Source organism: Lactuca sativa, chromosome 9 (assembly GCF_002870075.4).
Source record: "Lactuca sativa cultivar Salinas chromosome 9, Lsat_Salinas_v11, whole genome shotgun sequence".
NCBI lineage: Eukaryota > Viridiplantae > Streptophyta > Magnoliopsida > Asterales > Asteraceae > Lactuca > Lactuca sativa.
The window spans coordinates 71,601,725-71,610,638 of record NC_056631.2 but is presented as its reverse complement, the minus strand read 5'-3'; the positions used below and the strand labels follow the sequence as shown (position 1 = coordinate 71,610,638).

General features: G+C 36.7%; 1 long non-coding RNA gene across 1 annotated transcript; it reads right to left on the bottom strand.

The window, feature by feature from the left end:
• Window positions 1–3,365: 3,365 nt before the first annotated feature.
• LOC122196209 (uncharacterized) lies at window positions 3,366–4,455 on the bottom strand. Its single transcript, XR_008227156.1, has 3 exons — window positions 4,256–4,455; window positions 3,939–4,186; window positions 3,366–3,871 (listed from the first exon to the last, which is right to left on the bottom strand). It is a non-coding gene; the product is annotated as an uncharacterized LOC122196209 (long non-coding RNA).
• Window positions 4,456–8,914: the final 4,459 nt, after the last annotated feature.

Genomic DNA, 8,914 nt, shown 5'->3' with positions numbered 1-8,914 from the left:
TTAGAACACCTTGTTAACCAGAATGAGATTTTGGTTGACCCAGCCTAGATTGAGGTCATGATGTAGTGGGAGGTTTCAAAGTCTCCATCGGAGATTAGGAGTTTTCTAGGTTTAGGCGGGTATTATCAGAGATTCATTCAGGCTTTTTCCAAGGTTGTTGTACCCTTCCCTCGTCTGACGAGGAAGGGCGTGGATTTTCGTTGGGGGCCTGAGCAGCAAATTGCATTTGAGATGCTAAGGCAGAAGTTATGTGAGGCCTCAGTTTTGACCCTTCTCGAGGGTGTTGATGATTTTATTGTTTATTGTGATGCTTCCGTCACCGGTCTTAGGGCAGTTATTATGCAACGAGGGAGGGGTATTACATATTCTTTTTGGTAGCTAAAGCCGCATGAGGTTCGGTATCCGACACATGATTTGGAGTTGGGAGCGATGGTTTTTGTTCTCAAGATTTGGTGGCATTATCCTTCAAATAGTTTTACATAATAATAAAACTACATTACACGACTTCTCAGTACAACACGGATTACATTTCTAGAAACATACATTTAAAGGTATTACATACTAATACAACTACAGTATACTATTTTCCTAGTACAGTGTGACTTACATTTATGAAAGGACTATTATTGTTTACTCCATGATTACTTAGCGTATAGATCCTATAGGCATTAGAATGCGTGTTTCCGCCTTAAATCTTGTTCCTTGTTTGGTTGTGGATTTAGGGTAGAGTTACTCATTCGACTGTCCGTTCGATCTTGATTATATATAACTTGTATACTCCAAGTGATCATAGGAGGAAAGAGTATGGGTCACACCACTTACATAAATTAGAACTTCAATTTACAGATTATAAGCATAATAAACTTATACATTTTGGTCTTAACGTATTAAGACTAAAACTCATTTTATAGAAAATATTGAATTTTCTGGATGATCACACTTACGTTTTTAAGGAACAAAGAACATATTTTTATCTACGAAATGCTTATGAACTCACCAACTTAAATGTTGACACTTTTTCAAACCACTTGTATTCTCAGGAAATTAGTAGACAGGTACTCACAAGGTTTCACGAAGATGTAGCATAGTACTGTCACTTCTTAGCTTTTGCTATAGTTTTGATGTCAAACAAACAATGTTTTGAACACAATGTAAATTATATATTTTCAATATGATGGTTGTGTTGCTTTGATTACTATTATTCAATTGTTGTGATACTGTACATGATGTCATCCATCCCCGAACGCTTCCGTCGTTCTGGTTTGGGGGTGTGACAAGATCCTTAAGGTTTATAACATTCTCTTGTTTTCCAAAAATTGGGATCCTACCCCAGTGATTCCTTAAGATTTATAACATTCTCGTGTTATCCAAAAATTGGGATCCTACCCCAATGATTACTTAAGGTTTATAACATTCTCATGTTATTCAAAAAATTAGGATCCTACCCCAGTGATTACTTAAGGTCTATAACATCTTCATGTTATCACACGTTGGGAATTTTCCCCAGAGAATACACTCGAACCGTAACATTTTCATGTTATCGTAAGGATCTTTCTCATAAATTATATAACAAGTTGGGATCCTCCCTAGAACATAACATTAACGTGCTATCTATTGAATCTATGGTGTAACACAAGAATTTTGTCAAAGCCTATAACCTATGACAGGTTATCCTAAGGAGGAATTCCCCATGAATGATCTAAGATCCTCATCTTTAAGGATCTTCGTTAATAAGGATCCTCATCGTTAAGGATAGGGATGAGCATATGGACCGGGGAACCGGCCGGAACCGGTCCCGGAACCGGGACCCGATAAGAACCGGTCGTTGGAACCGGACCGGATAACTCACTCAAATTTTGAAAGTTGCATAACTCACTCAATTTAACTTTTTTTGACCTGAATCTTTTTCCTACATGTATATTATGATTTGTAGTTAAGTTTATACTATTAAAATGCTTGATTTTGTTAAAAATTGAATGAGTTACAAGCCCTGCAAGGAAGGATGTCAAATCAGAATTTCTTTTATGTTTTAGCAATTAAATGAAATCTGACTTTGTTGTTCAAATGTGCATAACTCACTCAATTTAACTTGTTTTGACCTGAATCTTTTTCCTGCATTTAGATTAGGATTTGTAGTTAAGTTTAGACTATAAAAATGCTTGATTTGGTTAAAAATTGAAGGATTTACAAGCCCCGCAAGGAGGCGTGTCAAATCAGAATTTTTTTATGTTTCAGCAATTAAATGTAATCTGACTTTGTTGTTTAAATGTGCATAATTCACTCAATTTAACTTTTCTTTTACCTGAATCTTTTTCCTAGATGTATACTATGATTTGTAGTTAATTTTATACTATTAAAACACTTGATTTTGTTCAAAATTGAATGAGTTACAAGCCCCGCAAGGAAGGGTGTCAAATCAGAATTTCTTTTATGTTTTAGCAATTAAATGTAATCCGACTTTGTTGTTCAAATGTGCATAACTCACTCGATTTAACTTGTTTTGACCTGAATCTTTTTACTGCATGTAGATTAGGATTTGTAGTTAAGTTTAGACTATAAAAACGTTTGATTTGGTTAAAAATTGAATGATATACAAGCCCCGCAAGGAAGCGTGTCAAATCAGAATTTTTTTTATCTTTCAGCAATTAAATGTAATATGTCTTTGTTGTTCAAATGTGCATAATTCACTCAGTTTAACTTTTTTGGACCTGAATCTTTTTCCTACATGTAGATTAGGATTTTTTAGTTAAGTTTATACTATAAAACGCTTAATTTGGTTAAAAATTGAATGAGTTACAAGCCCCGCAAGAAAGCGTGTGAAATCAAACCGGTTCCAAAATCGAAAATCCGGCAAAAAGCAGACCCGGAACCGGAACCGGTAGAACCGCCGGGCCGGTTCGGTTCTTGATTTTGACCGAATTCGGTTCCTGGGTCGGGTCCGGGTCGGGCCGGTTCCAGCCGGTTCAGTGTGTTTGCTTATGCCTAGTTAAGGATCCTCATCAACCTACATTGGTGAAGAACCTCATTATCAACCGTGAACCGAAGTTCTCTCCTAAGGTGAGATTTATCCTCAGTAAATTTCAAGGTTGAAGGACTTGCGAAGTTTAAGGAAAAACTTGGAGATAATCAGGTTTCATCTATCCTTATTTTCAAAGAACTCTATATAAAGCTTAAGGATCCTGAATTTTCCAGGGTCATAAACTAAAATCATCTGATTACCAAGATTCATATATGCTAGAAATGATTCACTAGGAAAATTCTATTTCAGGTTTATTCGCAGGAACCAAGTTTCTCAGGATCCTAATTATTTAAGGATCCTAATGTCATAACAGTCACGAAGAAAGATTAGAAGAAAGATATAAAAGGAAAATGCTACCATGTCATTCAAAAAAGGGTTGCATATCAACCCAGACAAAATGTTAACTGTCTTACATCACTGACAAAAATAAAAACTACTAATATTTTGACAGGCCTAGACCTTAGCCTGGTCATCATCGGTCGTGCCCTTCTTCTCCTCCCCCTCAATCAGTTGTAGTACAGGATCCTGTTTGGCAGTAGCAAGCTTGCCAGTCATTTTGGCCAATGCCTCACACCATCCGTCCACGTCCCAGGAACCTGCGTTCTCAAGATCTTCCGCAAGACGGATATTGGCTTCCCAAACAACCACCGCAGCACTGACCTTCGCGTCATAGATCACTTCCTCCATCTCGTGTGTGTGCTCCTCCTCTCTCTCAGCCTTCTCCTTGTTGAGCAGCTCCACCCTCCTCGGAAGATCCTTGGTGGTCGCCTTCCACATCCTATCCTGTCCCTGAAGGTCTTGTTCAGCCCTCTCCGTCCGAATCCTCATATCAGCGAAAACATGATCAAAGAGCTATGACAAAGATGTAATGAGTTAGCAAAAACATAAAAAATAAAATGAGAATAGAATCAACACTTACATCTTAGAAGAAAGAAACCAACTTCTGGAGCGCTTCCTCAGCTCCAAGGCTCTCCAAAGATAAACCGGTGGACTCAGCAGTTTTCCTTTTCCGGGATCCCGGGGTCTTTACTGTCAAGTCAATAGTTGATATTTTGGGAGGAAGAGAAGATGAACTCTTCTCCTTCTTTACCACCAACTGGTCCTTCGACATGGTTGTATCAAAATCAGCAAGAATGAAGCGAGCACTGGAGCGAGTGGCTTTGGATCCTATACAAATACATCACACAGGATCAGTAAAAAATTTCACCACAAACAAACAGGACTAAGGATCCTTACCTGTCGATATGAGGTCGGTGGCGCAGGATGGTTTGATCGAATCGGAAGGATCTCTCGACTTCTGATAAAGCCAAGAACTTCTCAATCCTCTCTTCAGAATCCTCAGCAACAGGAACAAGTTCTTCGAATTTGAAAGCTACAAAGAAGCGAACAAAATAAGAAGATGTGAATTCCAGGATCCTTCTATTAATATTAAAGAGTCCTACCCTTTTTTACCAAGGCATCCGACAGGAGGTCCCCATTGGGAACAGAGTCATGTCTCACAAAGAGGTATCTTCCTTTCCAAGCTCCATCATTATGCTTGGTTTTCATGACTAGAGGAGATCTGTGGGTTTTGACCTTGAGGAGGAAACGGGAATTCCCAAAGGTTGTGAGATCATATACATAGGCTAATTCAGAAAGGCCTATGTCAAGGCCTTTTGATTGATTCACCCGGTCGAACCAATATAGGATCCTCTGGACAATTGGCATGGCTTGGATATACGAAATCCCAGTCACCCTAAATAATTTAGAAACAATCCCGGGAAAACGATATCGCAAACCCAAAGAGAAAGGGTACTCAAGAAAGCATACCCAAGTGGGAGAGACAAAGTCGGGAAAAATGAGAGGATCGAAGGGCCTGCAAATAGCTTCGAAAGGAAAGGCTCCATTGAGTCTTCGAGACTCAATATCATCGTCTCCAAAAGAACACGTCTCCTCGTAAGAGAGGATCCCTTGATTGATAAAATCATCATCAGGGAGGGGTAAGATACTTTTACGGGAAACAACCATTTTTCTAACCATACTGAAAGAAATTGAAACGTAAAAATAACTACCTTCTATATCATTGATACTCAAAAAGTAGTATAGGTAAATAAGAGAAGAAGGTGATGAGTAAGGAATGAAGAAACTGATCATATCTATTTATACTAAGGAATTAAGGCTGATTTGACTATTAACGGCTAGTTATCTGCCCATAGAAATTCAAAGTTACCTAGTCGTTGAGGGTTAATTCTGGAAATTACCTTTCTCTCTCCTCTTATCTCTTTAGTTTAAGTTATTCCTTTAATACTTACGAAATTAACTCTTATATTTTCAGAAATAACTTGGGGGAAATTGTTAGGGCCAGGATCCACAAAATACTCAGGATCCTCAGCTACCTTAGGATCCCAGCTATCACCGTTATTATTTTGATTAACATTCATAATGGGTATATTTTGTTCATAACTAATACATGTGCAGAAGTAGTCAAGGGAAGACTGATTCTCAATGAAGAATCATCTCAGCTATGCTAAAGACCCGGAGTACTTGGTCAAATAATGTTCGTGAAGCTGGTCATAAAGGATCCCGGAAATATCGGACATCTTGTCGGCTAGGTTGGACTATAAATTGACACTTATATCTCACACACAACACATTGTTTCTTACTCGAAACTTACTCTACGAAATTATTCACATGTTCTTACTGAAATATTCTCTGTAATCGTCATTTGACATTAATAAAATCATCAAGGCAGGTGACCATTGTCACCTCCCAAGGTTTTGTGTCGAAGATCCTAGCAAGGATCAAGGGCTTTCCTTGTAATCCATTGTGTCACTCTATTTTATCATTATTTATTGCACAATTCAAACATTACAACCTTTCATACAATTTGATTGATTAGTACTTGTGTAATTTTTGACCAAAACAGGCACATCAACATGAAATGCACCGCCAAGCTCCAAAAGGATAGGATCTGGAAATCATTTTACTTAGATTTGAATGATGTATGCGAGTCTTCCCTACTTGGAAAGTTGAAGAAATCGTCTTTTATAGGAAACTATGAAAGAGTACAGGATCTACTGGAACGTATCCACACTGATGTATGTAGACCATTCAGATCTGCCACTAAAACATGGTGAACGTTACTTTATGACTTTTATTGATGATTTGAGTAGATATGACTATATCTACTTAATGAAACATAAGTCAAAAACTTTTGAAGTGATCAAAGAGTTCCAAAAGGAATTTGAAAACTAACTGGGCAAAAATATCAAGATGCTTCGATCTGATAGGGGTGGAGAATACTTGAGTCTTGAATTTATCAATCATCTAAAGGCTTGTGGAATTGTTTCAAAATTTTCTCATCCTAGAACATCACAAATGAATGGTGTTTCTGAGAGAAGAAATTGAACGCTACTTGATATAGTTCGATATATGATGACTCGAGTTACGCTTCCAATAACTTTTGGGGCTATCCTCTTGAGATAACTATTAATATCTTAAATCTCCTGCTAACTAAGAAAGTCATTATGATACCATTCGAAATATGGAATGGAAAACCTCCCAGACTTGCACATTTAAAAATATATGGTTGTGAAGTTTATGTGCTTCATGAACCAAACTATAACAAGAACCAAGATCAGAAATTTTTTATTTCATTGAGTATCCTCAAAAGTCTTTTCAATATCTTTTCTACAATACAACTGAGAAAAAGTGTTTGTTACTCGAAGGTGATTCTTCCTCAAGAGGGATCTCATGTCCAACAAAGCTAGTGAGAGCCCAATTGATCTTGAAGAAATTCAAGATTCAAATAAAGAAGGACCAATAGTTGAAATTTGCACACAACTGGAGGTTGATCAACCAGTTGAGCAAAATGGCATAATTCCAACTCCTCCACTTCATAGATCTATCTGATAGGGTTTGACTCCTCCTGAGTTTTATGGTTTCCATATTGAAACTAAAGGAGAAGTAATGATCGGTGATCGCACACTAGTAGGTATGGATGAACCATGTAGCTATAAGGAAGCGATGGCAGGTACTGGAGCTGCTAAACGGAAGGAGAGCATGGAAAGTGAAATTCAATCTTTGATAAACAAGTCTAGAATTTAGTTGATCATACACCTAGCATCAAAACTATTGGAATTAAGTGGATCTTAAAGAAGAAGACTGACATGGATGGGAATATGCATACTTATAAATATGGGCATGTTGTGAATGATTATGCTTAAACTCAAGGAATTGATTATGAGGAAACCTTCTTGTCGGTATCCAAGATTAAATCTATTAGAATATTGCTTCTCATAGTTGCTTTCTATGATTATGAAATATGGAAAATGGATGTGAAGATTGTTTTCATAACAGGAAATTGGCAAAGGATGTCTATATGGCACAACATGAGGGATTCATTGATTTAAAATATCCTAATAAAGTGTGCAATCTTAAGAGGCCCATTTATGGACTCAAACAAGCATCACGTAGTTGGAATCTTTGCTTTCATGAAAAGGTCAAAGAGTTTGGATTTTATAGAAGTGAGGATGAGTCTTGCGTATATGAAAAGGCCAATAGGAGTAATGTTGTTATCCTAGTGTTGTATGTTGATGACATACTCCTTATAGGAAACAATATTCCACCCTTGTAGAGTGTCAAAACTTAGCTTGGAAAATGTTTTGCAATGTAGGATCTAGGAGAGGCAGCTTACATATTAGGCATTAGGATCTATAGAGATAGATCTAAACGTTTAATCGAACTAGGCAAAAGTACATACTTAGATAAGATTTTAAAAAGGTTCAAAATGCAAGATTCTAAGAAAGCGTATCTACATGTGCAACATGGCATAAGATTAAGTAAAGATCAATCACCTAAACCTTGACAAAAACTAGAAATGAGTTGACTCTCATATGTTTCGTTTATACGATCGATCATGTATGACATGACATGTACAAGACTTGATATCTCATATGTGCTTAGCATGGTGATTTGATATCAAGAGAATCTTGGTGATAGTCATTGGCCGACCATACAGAATATTTTCAGGTATATGAAAATAACTAAGGATATATTATTTGTATATGGTGGAAAAGAAGAATTGATAGTTACGGGTTACACTAACGCAAGTTTACAGAATGGTAGAGACAACTCATGTAGATGTTAGTTGTAAAAGTCGAATAGTGTGTCTTGTAATGATTCGCATTTTGTATGTTATTTTACTAAGTCTATTTTATATGCGAAGTGTAGCATGCGAAGTTTCATAGTATAAGACTTAGTATACTTTTTGTAAGTTCCCTATAAATAGGGACTTAGGCTTGAAGTAGAGAGACAATATCGAAACACAAAAACTCTTTTCAGCTTACTCTTTAATTAGTCTTAATAAAACGAGATCTGATTAATATTTACTCCGTGTGTTCTTTATCTTTCATCATTCAAATCTATTGTTTCGCATCTTAATTCTCAATAACAATTCTCATCAATTGGTATCAGAGCGGGATTCAAACTGCTTAGATCTGATTTTCGTATAAGAATCATTTGCTTTTCGAGTTACAAAATTTACTCAAAATTTTCCGCGCAATTTTGGTTTTGAAAATCACTTTTTATCTTCAGATTTGAATTGATTCTGCATTTGAATTGTTAAGTCGAGTATTCAATTAGCGATTTTTGATCAATTCGTTTGATCGATTTCTGAAATTCATCAAGTTCTCAAGTTTTCAGAAATTTTTTTTTGTTCATCAATGGCGAACTTCAACATGAACACAATGACTTCTTTCTCTCATTTGCTTGGTTCTTCAACCAAAATTCCGATGTTGATTCCAGAATACTATGATCAGTGGGCTGATAGAATGGAAGATTACTTAAATGGAATTGATGAAGAACTTTGGAATTGTATCGATGGAACAATTCAAGCTCCTGCAAATGTTCAACAA